The sequence below is a fragment of the Dipodomys merriami genome, unplaced genomic scaffold (genome assembly GCF_024711535.1).
Source record: "Dipodomys merriami isolate MVZ:Mamm:240054 unplaced genomic scaffold, mDipMer1.0.p SCAF_23, whole genome shotgun sequence".
Lineage (NCBI taxonomy): Eukaryota > Metazoa > Chordata > Mammalia > Rodentia > Heteromyidae > Dipodomys > Dipodomys merriami.
Genome location: NW_027203715.1, coordinates 3,962,501 through 3,987,137, shown reverse-complemented (window position 1 = coordinate 3,987,137; position 24,637 = coordinate 3,962,501). Strand labels below are relative to the sequence as shown.

The following is a 24,637-nucleotide window of genomic DNA, read 5'->3' as shown; positions in this document are numbered from 1 at the left end:
TCTTTAAGGATGGGAAAGGGAGAAGAAAAGATCAGAAGTTCAGTAGAGCTAGACAAAAAACAAAAAGATAATTAAGAAAGAAAGAAAAAGAGAAAGAAGACAAGAAAAGAAAGGAAAACGCTCATTCACATATTCCTAAAATAAAAATTATAAGATGAGAAAAAAAAAAGTTACTGGAAAACAATTATTTTTTCAGAAGAGGCAAAAATTAAAGATTAATAAAAGTTGAAGGGAAAAAATTTATATATATATATATATATATATATATATGGTAACAAAAAACAAAAAACAAGCAAAAAAAAGAAAAGAAGAAGAAGGAAAAAAAGAAAAAGAAAAAAAGAAAAAAAAGGGTTTTGATTTTTTTTGGGGGGGAGGAGGAGTGGGAAGAATCCTGTATCTCCCTTTTGTCTGTAACCAGTCTCTTGTTGGAGTCTCTGGTCAGCTTGAGGTCCTGTGGCTTGATTGTTTTCTTAAGTCAGTTGGTTGGAAGAGGCAGAAAAATGCTCTGCTTTACCCAAGATTTTGAGATCCCCCTCCCAGGTTAGTTTTCTGGGAAGGTGATCTGCTTTGAGAATCACAAAAGAGGGGGATGTGGTGATGAGGCTAGGTTCTGGGTAGAGCTGAGGCCTTTCAACAAACAGTAGCTTTTCCCTGGGGCTATTTTGTGATAAAGCTCACAGCGCCCAGCCTGGAGCCATTCTCAGGGTTTCTGTTTTTCAATTGATTGTGGTGGCTGCTAGAGGGTGGGGCAGCCTCTGGCTCTGGTTACCCAGTGAGGCAAGGCACTCCAATGGCTGGCACCTGAGCTGAGTGACTTTTCCCTGGATGGAGCTGAGTCTGGCAGGTCACTTCGCCTTTAAGTTCTTGTGACCTGCTAAATGACTCGTTTTATTCCAAGGCCTGAGCTGGAGCTAGCAGCTCCTCCGAGCTTTGTTGGTATCCAAGATGGAGATCACCGGTGCTGGGGGGGGAGGGGTGGCCTTCCCTCCTCTGCTCCCTGAGAAAGAGTGAGGACTTTGGGCTTGTACTCAAGCCGAGTCTTGGATCCTGGGTCGTCTCTTGTCTGCAAACAGCGGGATGAAGATGTCCGCTCCTTGTCGGTTCTTGTTGGTGTTGAGTAGAATCCGCTCGTCCGCTGTGTCTGGCTCCTTCGTCCTGGACTCTCTGTCTCTCAGGTATGACCCCGCGGCAGTGGTCGCCGCTGCGACCCTGCCGCCGCAGCGGCAGCTGATGTGTTTCCTTGGCTTCCCCTCTCTTGTCTAACACTCTGTCCTGTGATGGCACACTTGGTGTGATTCTCTGGCTTAGGACTGTTCACTGGAACTCTAAAACTGCTTTCTATGTGAGAGCTTGTTCAGATTCCAGCTTCTCCTCTGCCATCTTCCCGGAACTCCTTATTTCCATAATTTATAATATGTGTAGTATGCCATTTTGTTTTAGATCACTAAGAATATTAGAGCATAACTGTATTTATTATAAATGTGTATATCTTTTGACCCTAAAACAAAACTTTCTGCCTTAGTCTTTTAAAATAATATAAAATTGTAAAGTATATATATAGAAGTGTTATTGTTGCTAATGTTTTATCATCCTCCTCCTCGTCCGCCTCATCATCATCATCATTATCATCATCATTTTGGTAATTTTGAGACAGAAAGTTGTTATGTAGTGTAAGCTGACCTCATTATAATTCTCATGTCGTAGCATCTTGTATAAAAGTTTATGTACCATCATGCTCCAATTTTAAACAATTGTAATGATAAATTATAGATATTATAGATGTATAATACTTAATAATTTATTGAAATTATAATATTCTCCTAAAATTACATGAAAGGATCTGATAAGGAATATTCTTTCAAAGCATTTTATATATATATATATATATATATATATATACATATATATATATATGTATATATATATATATATATATATATATATATATATATGGGCCCATATATAGGCCCATATATAGGCCCAGATGTCTTGAAAAATACTTTTTTCTGGGTCTTTAATTTTAAGAAATATGAATTTGGGTTTCAATTTTCTTTTGGAGACAACAAGCATCCAACTATAGTACCTATTTCACAGTTGCACTCAATATACCTACTAAACTCAATCTGCCCACACATCCCTATTTCACCTCTAACCACAGCGCGCTCTTCCTGACATTCTTGTCCTCTGAGGATGTATCCTCTTCTTCCTGCTAGTATTCTATTCAGTTGAATAAACACTTTATTCAGTTAACTCAAATGTGTAAGCACTTGCAAAAGTAAAACGTAGAGAAAGGAATAAAAAAAATCAGTTATTTAGATACTTATAATCAGAACTTTGTCTCTTAAAACTAAAAAATATTTTATATTAAGTATAAACTCATGAGTCACAATTAAAGTCTGTATCAATTGTATGTTGTAAAAATACACATATTATAGAATTCATAAGATGTGTGTAAACTTTTCCTGCATACTATTCAATAATATATATTGATAAACCTAAAAATCTATGATGGTTTTCATTTTTGTTGTAATGCATGAATGAATTCAGGAATATTTTGCTTGTTCAAGTTATAAATAAATCATTTGGTTTTATCATCATGTCTAAAGCTTTCCTATCCCAGAATACTGGGTTTTATTTCTGTTGCATGATGATCCCGTTCTATATGCAGGATTTATCATAGTGCATCTGAATACACACCTTCTCAATTATTATTTCTCATAGACGAAGGACGGGGTGTTTCATGTTCCATTTGTTCTCTTGTTGAATATTTGTTTTGGCTGATTTCTATTCATGCTTCATATATTGCTCATTCTTTTCCCATATTTCTTTTTGACATGGAAACTGTGGTGAATAATACTGTCAGAGATATCATTTTGTTTCATTTTTAATCTTCATCAATCACCTCCAGATGAGTAGTTTTTAACTATTCCTTTTTTTCACTACCTTCCATTGGCACATTATTCCTATTTTAGCCCAAGAGAAGACTCAGAGAACATATATTACAGTAAATTCAGTTTTCTGTTTCAAATTATTCATTCCACTATAATATCTACTTTGTAATTGTTCTGAATTAGGGATATTATGTTCTCTGAAGGTTCATGTCATCACCATATAGTAAAACAAATACTAAAATTTATTTTGATCTATTAGAAACATTTTTTAAAACTAGAGGAAAAGGCATATGCTGACTTATGAAATGATAACTCCTCTGTGCACACCTTAAAAATAACAATAAAATTATACATTACTAAAGTAGGGTAGAAATCACAAGCAAAAATAAATGAAAATTTTGTTCACTTTATCTATAATTATGCATTGAAAGCTGGGGAAAATTTTCCATAGTTTTGTGTAATTTTTATTTATCCAAGTTATTTGTATACCTTAATGGTTTGTACAAAATTTATTGCAATACTTTATCTAATAAAATGTATATACCACAACTCTAAAACTCTACTTTTTCTCACCAAGTTAATACAGGTGTTTAAGAAAGTCCTAAATCAATAAATATACCTCCACTTGTAATGCAGCAGCTGCTGTATGCAATCTTCCTGTTCAGTTAATTTCCCCCCCGCCAAATAACTTGTTAAATTCACAGGAACTGAAATTTTTCAGTTCTTAAATTTAATGAATTGTTAGTTGGCTTTGAATTCTTACACCTAGTGTTATATTCCTGAATGGAATTTAGATCTTGCTCATAACGACCAAACTTCATTATGTAGATATTCAATTCCAGAAGAAGCCTAGAGAGTCACGAAAGATACTGAATCTTAATACTTTTTTCCCCATTGATTTCAAGATATAGAATCTTGGTACAAACTTAAGATTATTGATTAGGTTCTGAACAAAGCAAACTGAAAAATTCCATCTGGCATTATTTTTAATGAGAGGTTACTAGTAGTGAGGCTATACCAACTACGGCTATATCAGTCACTTGGGGGAAGATGGTTGAGGGCTTGTTCTCAGTGTGCCTGTAATACAGTCCCTTTTTTAGTTCCACATTTTTTTATGTGTTTGTTTCATTCAGTTTGATTGAAATGGATTATATCTGGGTCTCTCTAGCTCAGAAAGATCACAGAAGATGTGCTCCTCACTTCAGGATAATTTTATTTTTCTTGATATAATGATAATGTATATTCCTTCACTTTATTATTTATTTTTAATTCTAATCATAACTGTACACAACATGTATTTCAATATCTTTCAGCCTTCTTCATTCTCTTTCCTTCTCTCCACTTGTCTCCACAAACAATCCCAATATTAAAATCAAATTCTCCCTCTTTCTCTCTATCCTCTCTCTGTTATGGGTGTGTGTGTGTATATATATGTATATATGAATGTATAATGTGTGTATGTATATATCTGTTTAAATGTATATCATTTCAATACATATAAGACAAAGCATATCATATTTGCCCCTCTGAAGCTGGCCTCCTTTGATTAACATAATGATCTCCAGTTTCATTCATTTTCCTGAAAATCACATAATTTCCTTCTTTAGAGTTGAATGATACTCTATTGTCTATTGTTTCCCTGTTTATTAGCATATATTATGGATGCAAATGGGCTTAATTATGCTACTTTCTGTCATGTGTCCAGTGTATCCTGATCAAATCCACTTCCTCTATCATTGTCCTTCATAATTTGCTCATTAAACCCATTTTAACAAGTTTCAATGCTCTGTTTGCATACAAGTATGTAAAGTATTTTGACTATATTCATCCTTCTTCACCTATTCTTGCCTACATCCTTCTTTTCCCATCCACTGGCACGCACCAACCAACAGAGCCCATCTTATATTCCTATCATTCATCCATTCATCAGTTTTAGGGCATCTTGGCTGCTTCTGTAGCTTAACTATGATGAAAAGCACTATACTAATAATGAGTTGTTCAAGTGCGTTTAATGAATGCTAACTTACATCTTATCAATAAACAAAGATCCAAACCAGAAATCAACAAGTTTATTTCAGAACTAAACAATGCCATGGATAAAATGCCTTAAACAGTATTTCACCCAACTGTAGAAGATTACACATTTTTCTAGTCATCGATGGAACTTTCTACAAAACAGATCATGTATTAGGCCATAAAAATCTTAAAAAATACAGGAACCTTTGGGAATGTAAAAGTCAGTAATTTTAAAAAAATGTTTATGTCTATAAATACCTACATAAGAAAATGATCAACCACAAACAACCACACATGCACCTTAAATAAATAGAGAAATCAACCTAATAGTTTATTTGAAGCTATTTGGGCATTGGTCTGTTCATATGTGAAAATGGAACTAAGAGAGGTAGGGTTGAACTATTGAAGGATAACATTAGTCAAGAGATATTGTAGTCATAAACTGGCATGTTAATTGAAAACTTATTGTATAATTAGCTAAACACAATTCAAATGAACATTCCAATCCACAAATGAGTAGTTGGAAAGGAATAATTAAATATTAGGTCAGAAATCAATTAAATGGAGATCAAGTAAGAATGAATCAATCAACAAAACAGTCCATCTTCTAAAAGATCAGCAAGGCTGACAAATGTTAAGCTGAACTAAACAAAGAAAAACAAAGAGAATCCTTTGCCCTCGTTGTCCACTGGAGAAGCCAGATTATTTGAAATATCTTGGGTGAATTTAACTACTGGATTTTGTTTTCATTTTAGATTTAAAAGTTAGGGAAAACCTTCCATATTTTTACCATGTACCATATGAATGACATAAGAGTATATTATACCTTTCCTTCAGTGGATAAAACATAGGAGATCATGTAAAAATGACATACAATTAAGTCGTTTTTAATTAAAAGAGACCATTATTATAATTATGGGCAAAGTAGTTTGGCAAGTGCCAGAAGTCTCCCATTTAGGAGCACAGAAAATTATTTGAAAAATTATTTGAAAAGGCTGCTTTAAATAATGGAAACTTTCATGAAAGCAGAGTCTGAATCTTATCAGTACAAGAGGAATAAGTACCAAAGGGAAATGAAAATCACTCTGCTTGATCTGTCATTCTTTGCTATGGCAACAAGGAAACACAAATCAATTGCAGCTAACAGCAAAAAATTACTTTTTGCTTGTATTTACAGAAACTTCACTGGTCAGCTGAAACAGCTCTAGTTTTTCTACATATTATCTCATTATAGGGCTCAAGATGAAGGAATAGCCAAACCTTTCCAATACATTTAAAGTGTTTGCTTGGATCTAGTGTATAAGCTTGTTCACAGTCTATTAGCCAAATCAGATTGGTGTTCATGCCCAGACCGACTACAACTGCTAAGCACACTCTACTGACTGCAAGGGCAATTTGGGAGAATATGATGTGAAGAATAAGACTCTTCTAAAATCCAGATTAGGAAAATGGCAGACTGCTGCATTTTGTGTTTTACATTCATATAAATAATCTTTTGAAAGAATTGAAATGTAAAACTATTCTACATTCTTGATATATTCATAAAACATACTTTCATATACTGATTGAATTATACCATAAAAACAGGGCAAATTCGAAGCCCAGCAAAAGAGGCTGAGCTGAAAATCAAGCACATGTTGAAGTGTAGGAAAGAGCACCAATTCAGACCCCTACATTAAAATTTGATCAAATAAGTCGTGCACACTGAAAGAACACATGGGTAAAGAACATTCTTACCACCAGGAAAATAAGAAAAGAGTAGTTGGTTTTGAGTTTTTTGTCTTTTTTTATTTTGAGTTCTGGGTTAAAAATGTAAAATATTAAGCAAAGAATGTAGGATGTAGAATCACTGACCTAGCCACAAGCAAATTATATATATATATATATATATATATATATATATATATATATATATATGATTTACATTCTAAATATCTATACATCCTTTGCTTTATTGAAGTTTTAACATATATTGGTTCTGTTAGAACATGATCATTGTATGGCCATGATAGAAGGTGGATGTTTGCAGCCATGTCTTAAAGTTTCCTTCAACACAACTGAAAACAAACTTTTTCAAAAGATTTCCCACTAATAAGAATTCAGCCATCATGACAGACAGTAACAAAAACATGAAATATTAGATTTTCAAGGCCTTCACATTTAGCAATATTAAAAAGTTGTAATAAGGTATTTAAGAATGACAATGAAATGATAAAACCTTGATAGTGAAGCAAGTATTATTATAATAATACAAACCTCTGAAAACAAAATATTGGTTCCAGTAGTTAAAATAAATTTATAACAATATATTATAGTGATTAGCTATTATATGAAACATTTCTACATATATCTACACATATGTAGTCATACATATATTTATAAATGCTTAATTACACATTCGTATTGTATGCACAAGTTGTATTTCTTTAAATCTTTCCTGGGTTCTCTAATAGATTTAACATAAAAATTCATAAGAACCTGGCCAAATTTTTCACAAAGTTTCTACAATATTAGTATCACAATTCATGTACATTTTTTCATTTTAAAACTCAGGTATAAGCATTCCAAACATTCCTCATTTTTCATTCCTCAGTTTCGATCTTTTGACATTATTAGAATATTCAACGTTGGTTCTTCGAATGCATGGGCCCTGATGAGTCCCTTCAGGTTACTATTTTATCAATATAAGCAATATATTTTTGATTAATAATAGGTGATTCATAGAGAGTGATACCATTAATCTCAAAGTGACCTACTAATGAAGAAAGACTGATTGTCTTCTGAACCTGTACATGAAGTTCATAAAAAGTAACCAGATAGATGACTGGCTTCCATATTTGAAGAATGGAGTATAGATTGAGTGAAAGAAAAAAACAAATCAAATAAATTATTATTAAATATTATTCTTAAAATACAAAAAGATAAACTATATTAAAAAATAAATGTGTACAGATATGTAAATGAGAGAGACATATTTATATGTTGAGAGCAATGAAAACAATATATGTGATAAATTATTTGAAGAGACAATGGAGGATTTATTTAAAAAGAGAAAGAAAACTGGATTCCATAAAAATCTTGAAGTTTAGGGAAAGAAATTTTTATTGAAGATACTATTGAACACATGATGATATACAGAATTCAAAAATAAGGGAATTCGCTTAATTGAAGAATAAGGCAATTCTAGTTATAGTAGACTATTGTGGTTTTTCCTTCTTTCACCTCCTCCTCTTCATTCTCTACTTCCTCCTCCTCCACTTTCTCCCCCTTTTCTTTCATTGTGATAATGTCTTTCTCTTGCACTCTACCTACCACTTGAAACAAGTCAGCAGTACTTTTGTTTAATTTTGTCTATTAGATAGTATCATTAACTTTGAAATAGTCTCCAGTCATAATCATCCTGATTTTCCCTTCTGAGTAGTTGTCATTAAGACATGTATGACTATGCATGGCTATTTAAAAATGTGTAAATAGGTAGTTAAATTTGAGACTCCTTTCTGAAAGGAATGCAAATTGCTCAAGAAATAAGAGCAAAAATTGAAAATGCTTTTGCATCAAATTAAACAACTTCTGGACATCAAAGCAAATAAGCATTCAAATCTAAGGAAAATCTATAAAATAAAGAAAATGTTTTCTAGCTATTTGTCAAGTAAAGGACTATACTTTAAAAAATTTCAAACCAACTGAAAACTGAAGAAAAGAATCCAGTTTGTAGCTGGACAAAATAAATGATCAGACAATTCTCAATGAAGCATATGTGGCCAATAAGCAGAAAAAAACCTCAACATCCTTTGTCATAAAAAATTGAAATGATAAAGATATTCCATGTCACTACAATCAGAATGGCAATCATTAAGAAAACAAGCAGCACTAATGTGAGGTGAATAAAATATAAATCAGTGCAGCCATTGTGAAAAACAGTATGAAGAGTCTTCAAAAGACTAAAACTGCTATATATCTTGCTATAAAACTCCCAGGTATGTATCCAAAGGAAAATAAGTAAGCATTCAATAGAGACACAACTGAACAATCATGTTTATATTAGTAATATTCAGAATAGCTGAACAAAAGAACCAGAGTATGTGTCTATCAGGCAACAAATAAATAAGATAGATGATAGATGGAAAGATAAAAAGTAATATATTGGTTAAATAATGATCTTTATTGAATCTTTGTACAACATATGCATATATCACTTAATATACATATTTTTAATTTGTCAACTAAAATTAACAAATATATAATAAGGAAATTGTATACAAATCCAGACTCAAGCTGAGCCATATGTACTGAATATGTAGCCACACTGAATCAAAAGCATTTAAGAAATGAGAAAAAAGTGAATATTTGGATACAACACATGTTTTCAGGAAGGAGACAAGGGAGAACAACGAATAAGAGGTAAGAATGAGAGAGAAAGTGAGACGGACAGACAGACAGACAGACAGACAGACAGACAGACAGAGACAGAGAGAGAGAGAAATGTGAACAGAGAGACAGCACCAGAGAGAGATGGAAGGGAAGGATTTTCCACTTGTTAAAAGTCTCAGCTTTTATCTCCGTTTTTGAGTATCCCAGGTTTTTGGGAAAAATAAAAAATAAATATTCAGAAATGAAAATACCGACCAAAAGAGAAATATAAACAATTCTTTCCCTTGTCCTTCGCCAAATAGACTATAATTACAAAATCTGAGTAAAGCAATTTTTCCTCAGTGGATATTTTTAAAAGAAACAGAAATTATAGGATTCATACAGCGATAATATTTTAAAGTGCTAGAGATTCCCGCAAAACAAGTAACAGCTGATAATGGGATGAAAACTGAGAAGATCTTACAACATACATGAAACAAACATTGGAATATTTTGCCACTCTGGGCAAAGTGCAAGCCTACTGAGAAAGTCACATGAAAGAAAAGGGATGGGCAAACAGAAAGCATAGTTATATGACTTAGAAAATGACAGATATTAGTCAAAAATTCAGAAATAAAGCCCAAACCAGGAAAGATAAAGATAACAATCGAACACACTAGAATATTAAGGAAAAAGATAATGGTAAAGTAATGAAAGACAAAGTTTCACCTTGGTTTTAGAAGGCATAAAGAAAATGAAAACAATAGAACAAAAATTCTCCTGAATTTATAAAAGATATATAAATGCATACTGAATGTTTACAGTATATCAGAGGAAAATTTACCGACTGCACTCAGCAATGAAGAATCTTGCATTTAGCCCTCTAATTATTGTTTAGACTATAACAACCATATATTGATAAGCAAGTAGAGGGATAAGAAGATAATCTGTTGCGATCTCCAGCTAAATTTAGTCAGGTGTAGCTGGCAATGCAGCCTGGTTTCAGGAAATATTCCCTCCGGAAACATGTGCTAATAAAGGATACATAAAATATCTGCTTATTATGCTTATACAGTTATTTTATAACATATTATACTTAGATAAGCATAAAATTTATGCATTCTAAGAGAGCTCTATTATTTCTAGTAATACATAGTGTTATATTGTTTATGGCTTATTATTGCTTATTGCTAGTTAGTACTAAGGGAAAGACCCACACATGTATCCATTCCCTAAAGGTGCAGTAAGGAAGTCAAACAGAAACTCTGATTACAGAAATTGGGCTGGGACTGTAGCTCAGTGAACTTAACATGCATAAAGCTAATGATTCTACTTCCTAAACTAAATCAGATAGATCTTATATAGAAAAGCAGATGGACATGACAACTTGTACTTCTCATTGTTGCAACAGGTCCACCTGTATCCTTAAACAACTGGTTTTTCCCCATCTCCTCCACAAGTTATACTGACATCAAATATAGTGAAAGCAGGGGTTATACTGTGGGGGAGGGACATACAAAGCAACAAAGAGATAATCTTATAAATGCGTTAGAAACACATGCACGAAAGAAAAAAAAAACATTAAAATACACATCTAAGGGTTCATTTTCCTGACATCATATTATCTGACCTTTTCTGCTTGCAATGTCGGTGCGGGGGGGGGGTGGTAAGGTGGAGAAGGAGAAGGATTGGGATTGGGTGGGAGGGGGGAGGCTGGGAAGGGATGTGAAGGGTAAACAAAGGAGGAGGCTGCAATGCTTGGTAAGAAATGTACGCATTATCCTGCTCATGTAATTGTAACTCCTCTGTACAGTATGTTCACAAATAAAATAAAATTTAAAAAAAAAGAAAAGCAGATGGAGAAGGACAGACAGACAGTCAGATAGATGGATGATAGGTTTTTTTTTCACAATTTTGGGAGCTACAAAAGTAAAGATTACTTCTTGCTCTAGGCTGTATTAAAAGGGTCTGTTGTGGCCTTCCTTTTCCTTGAATTCTAGATTACTATCATTTTTCTGTTCTGAATTATTTTCAATGATTATCTCCTTGTCCAAACTTTCTTATTTATTAAGGAAATTAGGCATATTATATTAAGCTACTTCTTTTTATTTGATATATATTTTTATTGCAAAGATACTGTACAGAGGGTTTACAGTTACATGAATATGGTAATGAGTACATTTCCTATAACTAGGCTCCTTCTAAATGATATAATTTTGAGCCAATTAACTATGAAGATTCCACTACCAAAGAAATTTCCGTGAGATTAAAATCTAAATACATGCAAAACATGCAGTTTAGCCATGTCACAAATAATAATAACAAGAACTACAACAACAGCAATAATAAATACCTCTTGAAGCAGGTGATATTAAGACAAAATCATTCTTATCAAACACAGAGGGAAATCTGGGAAATACGAAGCTGGCCACCCTACCTTGGTCTTTCTCTGTACTTTCTCTAATATATTCAAAGTTCTGTAAGAGATTTCATCTCTAGATTTGTGCTCCTTGTTATTTCCTTATTTTTTCTGTGTTCACAGATTTTTGATACTAAATTTTGTCTTGGGCATCCTTAAGAATCCAACACTTCAGACATGAACATATGTCCCTCAAGGATGCCTACAAACGCTGTGTCTCCAAGACCATGCCAAGTCTCTAAAATTCTATCTGAATAGACTATGGAGATTCCAAGTATTCCTTTGCTTCAAACCCCTTAAAATAACCGTATTTTACTATTGTCATGCTCTACTTTTGAAAATAAGTATCAAGTGTCATAATTCTTTGGAACAATTTCCTTTCCTTGTTGTAAAAGCTGACAGAAAAAATTCAAGTTGGAGAATACTTTTAGATTTAAGAAGTCTAAGACTGTGTTCATGCAAGCTTCATTTCTTAAGCTGGGTGGTAAATTTTAAAATTCTCATTAATCTTTCTGAAGCCAAGTTCTTTCTAAATAAGAAGTAAAGCATATAAAGGATTTCTTTTTTTTTGGGGGGGGGGGCTTGTTGTGGGCCTGAACTCTGAGCCTGGGCTCTACCACTTGAGCCACAGTGCCAATTCAGGCTTTTTTCTTTTTACTTATGTGGTGCTGAGGAATCGAACCCAGGACCTCATGCATGCAAGGCAAGAGCTCTACCACTGAGCCACCTTCCCAGCCCCATAAAGGATTTCTTAAAAGAAAAAAAAACAGGCATATTTATTTAGAAAAAAAAGCAGGCACATTTCATTTTAAATTTTAATAAATCCAGAAAATTTTGTTTCTGAAGTTCATAGCTAAAATACAGTGCTTGGGATTAAATTTATCAGTAGCAAATGTGAGCAACAGTAAAGTACACATGTCTATAATACCTGTCAGGAGGTGGAGATGTGAGGATTTCAGCTCAAAGCCAACCTGTACAGAAATGTCTATGAGACTCATCTCCAATGAACCAGCACAAAGCCACAAGTGGTTTCCCTTATTTGCAACAACTAGAATATGTCTGAGACAAGCAGAAAAAGGTCAGATAAGATTATGTTAAGGGAAATGAATGCCAAGATAAGGACACAATTGTGTTTTTTTTTCTTGCTTGCTATTGCTTCTAATGTATTCATAAGGTACCATGTGATTTCTTTGTTGCTTTGTATGTCCCTCCCCTATGGTATAACCCCTGTTTTCACTGTATTTGATGTTGGTATAATTTGTATAGGGGAAGGGAAAAACAAATTGTTTAAACAGGGATATAGGTTGACCCATTGCAACAATGAGATGTACAAGAAAACAGGGAAAACAAACTTTACACTTTAGGTGGGGGGAACGGGAGAGTGTAGTTGTGGAAGTGGGAGGGAAAGACAAACTTTACAATTTAGGTGGAAAAACAAACTTTACAATTTAGGTCGGGGGGAACGGGAAAGTGTAGTTGTGGAAGTGGGAGGGAAGGGATGGTAGGGGAAAAAAAAAGGAGGAGACAACAATGATTCAGAAGCAATATACTCATTACCTTGCTCATGTAACTGCAACCCCTCCTCTGTACAGTGTTCTCACAATTAAAAAAAAACTTATTTAAAAAAATTCCAGAAGTGGACCAGTGTCTCAAGTGAGAGTATCACTCTTGACTAAAGATGCAAAAGTGCAGTGCCTAGATCCTAATTCAATCCCGAATACCTGAGCGCGCACGCGCGCACACACACACACACACACACACACACACACACACACACACACACACACACACTCATCTCTAAACAATGTAGTATAGAATATGAGTCAAATTTTACATGATTTGTGAGTCTGTGGGTTGAGGACATCTTGGATTCATTTGCAGGCTTTACACATATTCTGCAGAGAAAGCCAATAGAACCTTTGTTCAAGGTATGTTTTTGCTCTCATCCTATAGTATTTTATGCAGAAAAAATATCTGTACTTGATTCCAGTGCCCTGCATCTTGTATATACATTTTTTCTAATTTGGGAAGGGGAAGGAAATAACAAAATGCTGAAGTAAGGAAAGAGCTTGACCCATTGTAACAATGAGATGTACAAGACACTATGTTAAAAATGAACTTTACACCTTTGGAAGGGGGTGGGAGGAGTTGTGGAATTGGGGAGGGAAGGGATGGTAGGGGCAAAAACAAAGGAGGGGGTAACAATTCTGGATAGGAAATGTACTCACTACCTTATTCATGTAACTGTAACCCCTCCGTACAATATTTTTACAATAAAAACATATAAAAAGAATATGTTGGTAGCTCATTTAAAACTGTCCAAGCTTACTGCATTGTCTGTGGTTGTGTAAACTTGTTCAAGCACTTTGTAAAGTAGTATGGAGGTTCCTCAAAAGACTCCACATAGAGCTCCCCTTTGACTCAATTTGGGACATTTACCCGAATGATCAGAAACAAGACCATACTAAAGCTATCAACACAACTATGTTTATTGCAGCATTATTTACCATAGCTAAGATATGGAACCAACACAGATGCTCCTCAGTAGATGAATGGATCAAGAAAATGTGGTATATATACACAATGGAATTCTATGCCTCCATCAGAAATAATGGCATTGCCCCATTTGTGAGGAAATGGACAGACTTGGAAAAAATTATATTAAGTGAAGTAAGCCAGGCCCAAAGAAACATAGAATTTGCAATAACCAGTGTATGTATTGAGTCAAGCAGAAAAAGACAGATAAGTTGAAGTTAAGCAAAATGGACCTCAAGATAAGGACTGAAGTGTTTTTTCTTGCTTTCTATTGCTTCTAATGTTTTATAAAGTGATTTTTTTTTCGGTTGTGGGGCATGGACTCTGGGCCCGGGCATTGTCTCTGAGCTCTTCAGCTCAAGGCTAGTGCTCTACTTATTTAGCCACAGTGCTACTTCCAGCTTTTTCTGTTTATGTGGTACTGAGGAATTGAACCCAGGGCCTCCTGCATTCAAGGCAAGAACTCTACCACTGAGCGACCTTCCCAGCCCAGGGTGATATGTTGTTGTTGTTGTTGTTGTTGTTGTTGCTTGGTGTGTTCCTCCCCCACGGTATAACTCCTGTTTTCACTGTAGTTAATGTTGGTATAATTTGTGGAGGGGAAGGGAAAAACAAATTGTTTAAATAGGAACCCATTACAACAATGAAATGTACAAGACATTAAGTTGAAAAATGAAATTTACAACTTTGGGGAGGAGTCGGGGGACTAGATGGGGGAGAGGGGGTGTCGCAGCAGGGATGGCAAAGGGAAACAAAGGAGTAGGCAACAATGCTTGATAAGAAATGTGCTCATGGTAGGACAAGGCCAGGCACGCCGAGCGCAGCCAGGTTACAATCTGACTGGCTAGCCAGTCTGGAGCACCTGGGCCTCCAAGGGTAGGATCCTGGTTGCTTGTGTCCTGCTTGACAATTTACCTCTCTCCAGCTCTCTCCAGTTATGTCATGGTCCCCCAAACCCGGGGACCAGGAACCTGGTTTACTTGGTAAAAGGCGCCCTTGGCTTGCCCCACGGCCTGCCCCTCTGCTCACCGCCCCCCACACAACCGGACTCGAACCTTGGGTATTTCAGGCCACTCCTCTGTAGCTGGAGACCTGCCGGGCAGCCTCTGGGAGAAGCAGGCCCAAACTTTGTAGGGCCTCCGGCCCCAGGGACTCGAGGAGGATGAGCTGGCTCTTTCCCCTGACCAAGAGCGCCTCCTTCTCCACAGCAGGGTCCCTGGTGGTGGCCTCACCAGCCTCCAACAGCAGAAGCAGTGCTTGATCGAGTCCCTCCGGAACTCCCACTCCAGTATAGCTGAAATACAGAAAGATGTGGAATAAAGATTTCCCTTCACTGTAAACAACTTGACAATTAACATTAATATAGTACTTCCTCCACAGTTTCCTCAGGAAAAACCAGCGATCAGTGTTTATCCACCAATCTGACATCCTTTAATGGATAAACATGGAATATATGTTACCTCTCAATTAGTAAGCAATTTTACAATACACTCAGATCTTGGAAAGATTAGCCAGAGTCTGTTGGATGAGTTTTGGAAGAATTCTCCTGTTTTAGCTCCCACTTCAACAGCATTTCCAAACCTGTATAGTAACCCAGGTGGGCTGCCTCCTTATGCTTCTTAGGGTTTTCCATTTCTTTCTGCATATCCTCCTCAAGAAGCTAACAGAACATAACTTCTTTGTTACTGACACTGTTTCTTCTTCAACAAGTTATACAACAGCCAAGTCTGCTGCTCCTACATTTGGTGTCCTTTCAAGTCTGCCATTGCCTGTTCCCACAATGGAAACTTCAACACCGATAAGCCAAAATGGTTTTGGGTACAAGATGCCAGATGTCCCTGATGCATTTCCAGAACTCTCAGAATTGTGTCACAACTCACAGATATGAATGAACAAGAGGAAGTATTACTAGAACAGTTTCTGAGTTTACCTCACCTAAAACAAATTATTAATGACAAGGGTGATTTAGTAAAATGTATTGAGGAATTAGCAAGAAAACTCTCCTCTTGGAGCCCAGTTTGGAAGCCAAAAGGCAAACTGTTTTAGATAAGTATGAGTTACTTACACAAATGAAATCTACGTTTGAAAAGAAGATGCAGAGACAACATGAACTGAGTGAGAGTTGTAGTGCAAGTGCCCTACAGGCAAGATGGAAAGTCGCTGCACATGAAGCTGAGGAAGAATCTGATAATATTGCTGAAGATTTCTCGGAGGGAAAAACTGAAATAGATGATTTTCTCAGTAGCTTCATGGAAAAAAGAACAGTTTGCCACTGTAGAAGAGCCAAGGAAGAGAAACTTAAACAAGTGATAGCAATGCACAGCCAACTTCATGGTCCATTACAGATTTTCCTGAAAACATGGACCGCCAAGAGAGAAATGAGACATAAAACAAAGTACATTATTTTAGATTTAAGGTTTGTAAGTTGGCATTTCATTGAAATGGCTGAATTCAGATGTACTCTACATTGTTTAAAGAACTGAGATTGTTTTTTTATATAGGTTAGAATGATTATGATCTTTGCTTGGAAAATTTTTCTGCAGTATTTGCACTAAAAACGCCTATTTATCATTGATAAATCCTGTCCTTTTAAAATTTCACTGCTATTCTTATAATTAAATACCTTATGCATGTGATTTTAGTTTTAATATTTTATGAAAAGTACTTAATCTTGTACTTTTAATTTGAAACTGCCTCATTTCTTTATCAAGAATGATATCTTCTTTAGATTTTTTTCCTCTCAGTAATTTTTAAGTACTTTCAGCTATGGAAAGATACCCACACCCTCTCTTTTTCTTTCTTTTTGAATAAAACTTTGAAAAGTAATTTGTTTTTAAATATTCATAATACCAGAAAATATCAAACCTGCCAATGTGCCATATATATACCTATAACATATAAATATACCTATTATACATATATATATATATATATATATATATATATATATACCTATAATAAATAAAAAAATTCAAAAAATGTCTTCATTACATTGCTCATGTAATTGTAACCCCTCTGTATGGTATTTTCACAATAATAAAACTTTAAAAAAATTAATTTAAAAAAAATTTAAAAAATATCTCTATGGAAACCTAATCACCTTTTTAATCCTTTCACAAGTCCTCTAAACTGAATGATATATTTTACATGTTACTCTGCTACCCCTACATATATTTTATTGTCCTAAGGAAACTCTTTAAAAGATAGTCTATTGATTGATATTTTGTGTGTCAACTTCCCAAAATATGTTCTGCCCTCAATCCAACTAAAAAATTCTCATCTTCATCTTCCTTTTTGAAAAGTGAACACCTGTCATGTAGATAAAATCAATACATGATTTCATTCACCCGGTATTCAAACTGTCATCTCAGTTGTCAGGAATAATAGAGTTCAATCAATATACTCATTTATTCTAGATCAAACTCTTTGATACATTCTCATGGCATTGATAACAAAACCAAGCATCAACATATATGACTTTATTTCATCTCTTGTTCTCTCTGGAATGTTTAGAAAATTGTCTCTTAAATGTACAGCCACAGAGTAGCTATATTTAGTTGATTAATAAATTATTTTATTTACTAATCTATTTATTTCAGTAATGGGACTTGAACTCAGGGACTCAGTGTTATTGTTCCTTAAATTTTATGCTCATGGCTAGTGCTTTACCATTGCAGCCACATAAGAGTCTTACAGATTTACATGCCTGTGTGGGAATCGAGTCATGATCTGAGATGTCAGCCTCCTGAGTAACTAGGACTACAGGTATGAGCCACCAGTGCCCAGTTTTATACTTAGTTTATTTTAAATTAGATTTATTCAGAAAGGCATCTAAGCGAAAATGCTATTTTTAATATTTTAAGATCCAAACTACCTCCAGAGTCCTCTCCTCATTGTTGATGGACTCATTTGCCCAGGGATGACTATTATTTGGGTCCTTATAAGAAATTTATGACAACATGTGAAAAGAAACAAATTTGTAATTTCATACTGGAAAGTCAGAGTCTAATTTGCAGGACTAAACATAGTGAATACTCTCCACCTGTGAACGCGTGAAAACTATAGACAAGGATGATCAAGAATGGCCTCAGCTAGGATTCTAACCAGTGAATTCGAGGCTAGTAACCAGGGCAAATGCAAGGCTTCATGGTTCAAATTTGATAATGAACTCTAAGGGGAGCAATGGACAATCAGCCTCATCTAAAAGACTAGCTGGGAGTGGGATTCTGCAGACGTTGTTGGTCATGAGCTTTTCCAACCTAATAGGGATTGAGATTTATTTACACATAATCTCTCCAGAAGAGGTCACTAACACCATGACTGTCCATTCATTGAATTGTGTCACACTAAACAATGTCATTTCATCAAAAGTGATTTAGAATTACCAAGATCATCTTGAAAGACATTTAAGATGACTCCTTTCTTTGTTCCTTCTGAAAAACTTTGATGGATGAATCTGGGAAGATGAAGGACAAAATTCACTCACTTTTGAGGCTGGGAAGGTGGCTCAGAGTGGTCGAGTGCTTGCCTCCAATACATGAGGCCCTGGGTTGGATTCCTCAGCACCATATAAACAGTAAAAACAACAACAACAACAACAACAAAAACAAAGGCCAGAAGTGGCACTGTGGCTCTAGTGGTAGTGTTCTAGCCTTGAGCTGAAGAGCTCAATGACAGTAAAAAGGCCTAGAGTTCAAGCCCCACAACACACAAAGAAAAAAAATCACTTTTTTTTTGTTATTGTTCTCTTATGCCCGACAATGTTTTCTTCTCATAAGAATTTTGTTGAATAGGAGATTCTAAACTTGTCTTTCTGTTTTAGTTTTGCTCTATTTTGTTATGTCTTTCTTCCATACTTTAAATATTCTCCTCCATTTAATTGTTGCTTGGAAAAATATAGAAGATTTTGATAAAATTATCTTTGTCCCTCTGAAGTAAGGCTCCACTATGTGTGATTTTTCTTTCTTTTTTTAAATTTAATTTAATTTTATTGTAAAGGTGATGCAAAGAGGCTTTATAATTCCATAAGTAAGGTAGTGAGTTCATTTCTTGTCAAGCATTTTTACCCCTCCCTCATTTTTTCTTCCACTTTCCCTCTGACTCACCACAGCTAAGAGACATTGAGTTAGAACCAGACAGTCTTTCTTTTTCTCTTAAAATATATTTTATTATTACTGTTCAGCTAATACACAGATGTATTGTACAGGTAATGTTATAATTATGTAAGTCAGATAATAAATGTATTTCCTTTTGAACTCTGCCAGCCATTCCTTTGCTCTCTCCCAGTTTTTCTCTCCCATCCCTACTCACAGTTTCAGTTTAATTTAAATTTAAATTTTATTGTCCAGGTGTTGTACCTAGGGGTTACAGTCACATAAGTAAGTTAGTCAGTATATTTCTTGCTAACTTTTTACTCCTGCCTTCATTTTTCTCCTGCTTTCCCTTCCCCCAAGCCCTCCCCCAAAGTTGTACAGAACATTTCCAACATACGGTTTTGTGAGTATCACGGTTGAATTGGTTCTCATCTTTGTCCTTTGACTCACCATTTTTTGTTACCCTTCCCTAATTGATATAAACATTTATACAATACCCAGGGTACCAAAATCAAATACAGTGACAACAGGAATTATACCATAGGGGAAAGTACATGTAAAAGAAACAAAAAAAAATCCACATAGTACATTAAAAAAACAACAACAACAAAGAAAAACCTCCTGTGCCCATATCTTGGGATTCATTTTTCTTAGCATCATCTTATATGATCATATGTACATAGCTATTGAGCTATTCTGTTCATCTGCTAAGATTATCCTAGATGTATACTATTTATTACACATAAGGGAAACCATGGGACCTATGTTCTTTTGGGTCTGGCTTATTTCACTTAATATGATTTTTTTCCAAGTCCTTCCAAATGGGACCGTGTCATTCTTTCTGATAGAAGCATTGAATTCATATATATCTTCTTTTTGGTTGGTCATGGGGCTTGAACTCTGGGCCTGAGCACTGTTCCTTAGCTCTTCAGCTCAAGGTTAGAGCTCTACCACTTGAACTACATGCCACTTCTGGTTTCTCTGTTGATTTATTAGAGATAAGTGTGTCAAGGACTTTCCTGCCCAGGCTGGCTTTGAACACAATCCTCAGATCTCAGCTTCCTGAGTAGCTAGGATTATAAGCATGAGCCAACGGCACCCAGCATATATCACATTTTCTTGATCTATTCATCTATTGAGGGACAGTCAGTTCATTTTCTACATACTGTCTAATGAATACCACTGCTGCATTTGTTCTCCCTTTGTCCCACCTTTGCTGTGCCCCCCCATCCTTCAAATGACAAATAAAGGAAAATAACAAAAACAGCAGCACCAACACCAAAAATCTCATTTCCATCTCTTGGAATTCATTTCTTTAAATATTATTTTATAAGAACATGTGCACATAGTGATTGTTCCTTTTTGATATGCTGCTATGAATATCTGCCAATGGTCTCACTGTGTGGTGGGTAACTTTTTATTTCTGCTGTTGGTGTTCTGCCATTAAAATATGATTTTTTAAAATATTTTGCTTTTTTTCTGTAAGCTTCTGGAATTTCATATAAATTTTGTTTAATTTTCAACTATTATCATTTGATCAGCTGTTCTGGCCTTTGTATTCTTGCTTCTCTGGTATTCATTATACATATATGATACCTTCAATAATTATCACATAGATGCTGAATATTTTATTTCTTTTAATTCATTCCTTTTTCTATCTCCTCAATTTCAGATTGGTAACTGTCTATTGAAAAGTCTTTAAGCTCACTGATATCTTCATATGTATTTTTCCCACTACACTGATGAGTTCATCAAAGTCTTTTGTTTTCTGTTTCATACTAATATCGTCAGTGATATTTTAAAAATTCTTTCTAATGTTACTGTCTCTCTCCTTACCTGTATGTTTAATTCATGATGTCCAATTTGTTCACTCCATGTAGTAATTATGATTATATAATTCTTTGAAATTGTCAGTCTGAAAATTGTTATATTGGATTAAAAATTCATACATATTTTCTGAACCTGGCTCTTAGTGTCTCTTAAATTTTTGTAAAAAGACAAATACATCAAGTACATAGAATACAAGTAAAAAACGCCAGTAGTATGAGGATTTATATTTATCTGGCTGGGCATTAAGATCTATTTCATCTTTGCTGTACTTGTAGGTATTAAAAGTTCTTTACTTTTTATATTCTTGTTTTATTTATTCCCCCCTGCTGGATTTGGGGAAAATAAAACACCTTGCTGTTATATAGCCTTTGTTATATCACCATCAATCACTTATACCCAAACCCTGTGGTAGGTTTGAAAGGTATCTGTAAAGATATTTGCTTTGTATTTTATACCTAAGTTTCTCTTGCTTTCCGTTTCCCTCTGTTTTCTCCGTCCCAGAACCATCTCCCCAGTCTCTCTCTTTCTCTTTCTCTCTCTTCCTCTCTGTCTTCCTTTCTCCTCCAAAATTCTCAGTTATGACTTTCCTAATACATGACAGAAAGGCAAGAAGAGGCTGGGGTTTCAAACAATCCTTTCCCTATTTCACATCACACAATAGTGGCACCGTTTTTCTTAACCAGAAGCCCATTCTTGCCAAGAACAAGATATTTTGGGAGCATCTCTTTTCCTCGGATGTCAGAAATTATTAAAATCTGAGCATTGTGATGGGAACTTGTCAAAACTCTTACAGATAAATTTCATAGAAATATATCTTCATTACTCCCACTAAAGAAGTTTCTCACCAAGTTGTAACTGAACCTACTTTTCACCCAGTGTCTAGCAAATTAAAGATGTTATTGTGTGTGAGAGGAAACAGAGTTGATTTGAACATGGATTACCCCAACCTATCTTTGTGTTAACAATCCATCCCAAATGTATTATCATGCACTGGAGTTAATAATATATGCAATTTATAAGGATTAACTGCAAAGGCATTGAAAATCTGAAAATGAATCTGATTTTTAGATTTAAAGGCAATTTCTAGCATATTAAAACTGTGCATGTTCTTAAACATCATAAACAAATGAAGCATTCTACATACTCACGATACATGTATGAGTGATGTGGGGGCAATATTGAAGTAGACATAAGCTCACAGGAATGAAAAATATCATCATATTATCCAAATTACACAATGAACCCTGTGGTAGCTATCTACCCACATATTCTAATAACAATATCAGAGGAACTTCATTAGGAAAGTCTTTTTTTATGTGGTGCTGACCAATCGAACCCAGGGCCTCAGGCATGCAAGGCAAGCACTTTACCACTGAAAAAAAGAAAAAAGAAAAGTCTTTTTTATGAACTGATAAATTTAAATTTTCCCTTAAACTTGATGATGTTTTAACTCGTGGATCTACATTACTAAAAGTTGAAAAGTTATTAGCAAGCAGACCTACCTGATGTGACATTTTACAAATTTCTCTGCCAAAGTTTTCTATTCTTTGTTATAATTGACATCTTGCTGTGATTCCCATTACCCAGTGCAGAAGAAAGTAATTTGTGGATAAACGCAATAAAATATACTTATCGAATTTTGTTCCCCTTTTTTGAACCCAGAATTCATCATTATTGACTGGTGCATTATAAAATTAAACTAAAACTAGGCCACAGTGGGTCATGTTTTCATAATGCTAGGTACTCAAAGGCAGATATCTGGAGAAGGGAAGTTCAAAGCCTGTATAGGAATAAGACCTCATGACTCTCCATCTCTGATGAACTAGCAAAATGCTTGTGATGGTTCTAGCTATGAGCCTCAGCCATGCACAATAAGGCTGAGTCAATGTGATTTTTTCTAACGCATTTATAAGATTATTTCTTTGTTGCTTTTTATGTCCCTCCCCTACAGTATAATCCCAGCTTTCACTATATTTGATATGGGTATAATTTTTGGAGGGGAAGGTGAAAAACAAATCGTTTCCATAGGGATACAGGTGGAGCCATTGCAACAATGAGATGTACAAGTCGTTATGTTGAAAACGAAATTTACAACTTTTGGGCGGGGGGGGGGGGAGGCGGGAACGATGGGGGGGGCGTTGGGGAGGATGGGAAGGGATGGGAAGGGGAAATAAAGGAGGAGTCTACAATGCTTGATAAGAAGTGTACTCATTATCTTCCCATGTAATTGTAATTCCTCTGTACAGTATTTTCACAATAAAAAAATAAAGAAAGAAAGAAAGCTGAGTCAGAAATTAAGTCGCTGAGCTCAAACACATCCATCATCACCACCACCACCACAAGAAGTGATACCAGACAGAATACACCATGTGTTCTTACTTTACCCTTGAAATGTGATCTCTGACTACAGGTGATACTACCATGATATCAAAACTTACTGAGTTAACCAGATATGCTTTATTTGAAAAGGTGAAGTATTTCTTCTACATCTGTTTCAACTTACACTTATTTTGTGTCCAAAATGGGAATGATCACGACTTTTACCAACTTGAAAATGGTCTCTATTTAAAACCACTGGAGGATTTCAATGCCCAAATTTCATAGAAAAAGAACATGAAACATGCAGAAAATATGTTCAGAATTAATCCTAGCATCTCTACTTCATTTACATTCTGATGACCATAATATTCCACAAAGTCTAACAGAAAAGCTCAAGAGACACATCTCCAGTTAACCAACACAAAAGCCAAGAAGTAGCAGTGTGATTCAAGTGGTAGAGCTACAACTTTGAGTGGAAAATCAAAAGTGATAAAATCTATATATGATCTTGGACAAGAGTCCAGGCCTTGGTGATGAATATGACATTGACAAATGGATTTGCTATAGACATATACTTGCTAATAGTTTGGAAAGTTTTGTTGTTGTTGTTGTTAACTTTCAGGACTGAAGAATTTCCTCAAATAACTATGGTTCTGATTGCAGCAATATTGATAGCTGATTTTGTGATCTTGGATGGGGAATTCAATGTTCCTCTCTAATGATATATTCAGTTTACCAAGACACTTAGGAGAGGAAATATGAAACATCATTTAATAAGAAACGTTATTTTTTCCAAGCATTGTTGGGTTCATTCCTGTTATCTTCAGTATTCAAGGAGGCCGAGATCTTAGGATTGTGATTTGAAGCTAGCTAGGGCAGAAAAGTTTGTGAGATTTTTATTCCAAAATAGCTACTTTAAAAATCCAGAAGTGGATTTTTAGCTCAAGCCTCAGAGTGCCAGCTTTAAGTGAAAAGGCTAAGAGATTATGAGACACTGAGTCCAAGCACTAATACCAGAAGAACAACAAATAAACGAACATCCTCTAGTATTTTAAACCATGGTAAACGTTCTCACATTCTCAAACAGTCCCTAAATTCTGACACTCTTAAAACAACATCTTCAACACTTAAAAAAAGTAAAAAAAAGAAAAGAAAACTTTAAATTTTATAATAAATTTATGTAA

The 24,637-nt window shown here is 34.9% G+C and overlaps 1 pseudogene; it reads left to right on the top strand.

The window, feature by feature from the left end:
* Window positions 1–15,373: 15,373 nt before the first annotated feature.
* On the top strand, window positions 15,374–24,172 carry LOC138835120 (vacuolar protein sorting-associated protein 37A pseudogene; annotated as a pseudogene).
* The last annotated feature ends 465 nt before the right edge of the window (window positions 24,173–24,637 follow it).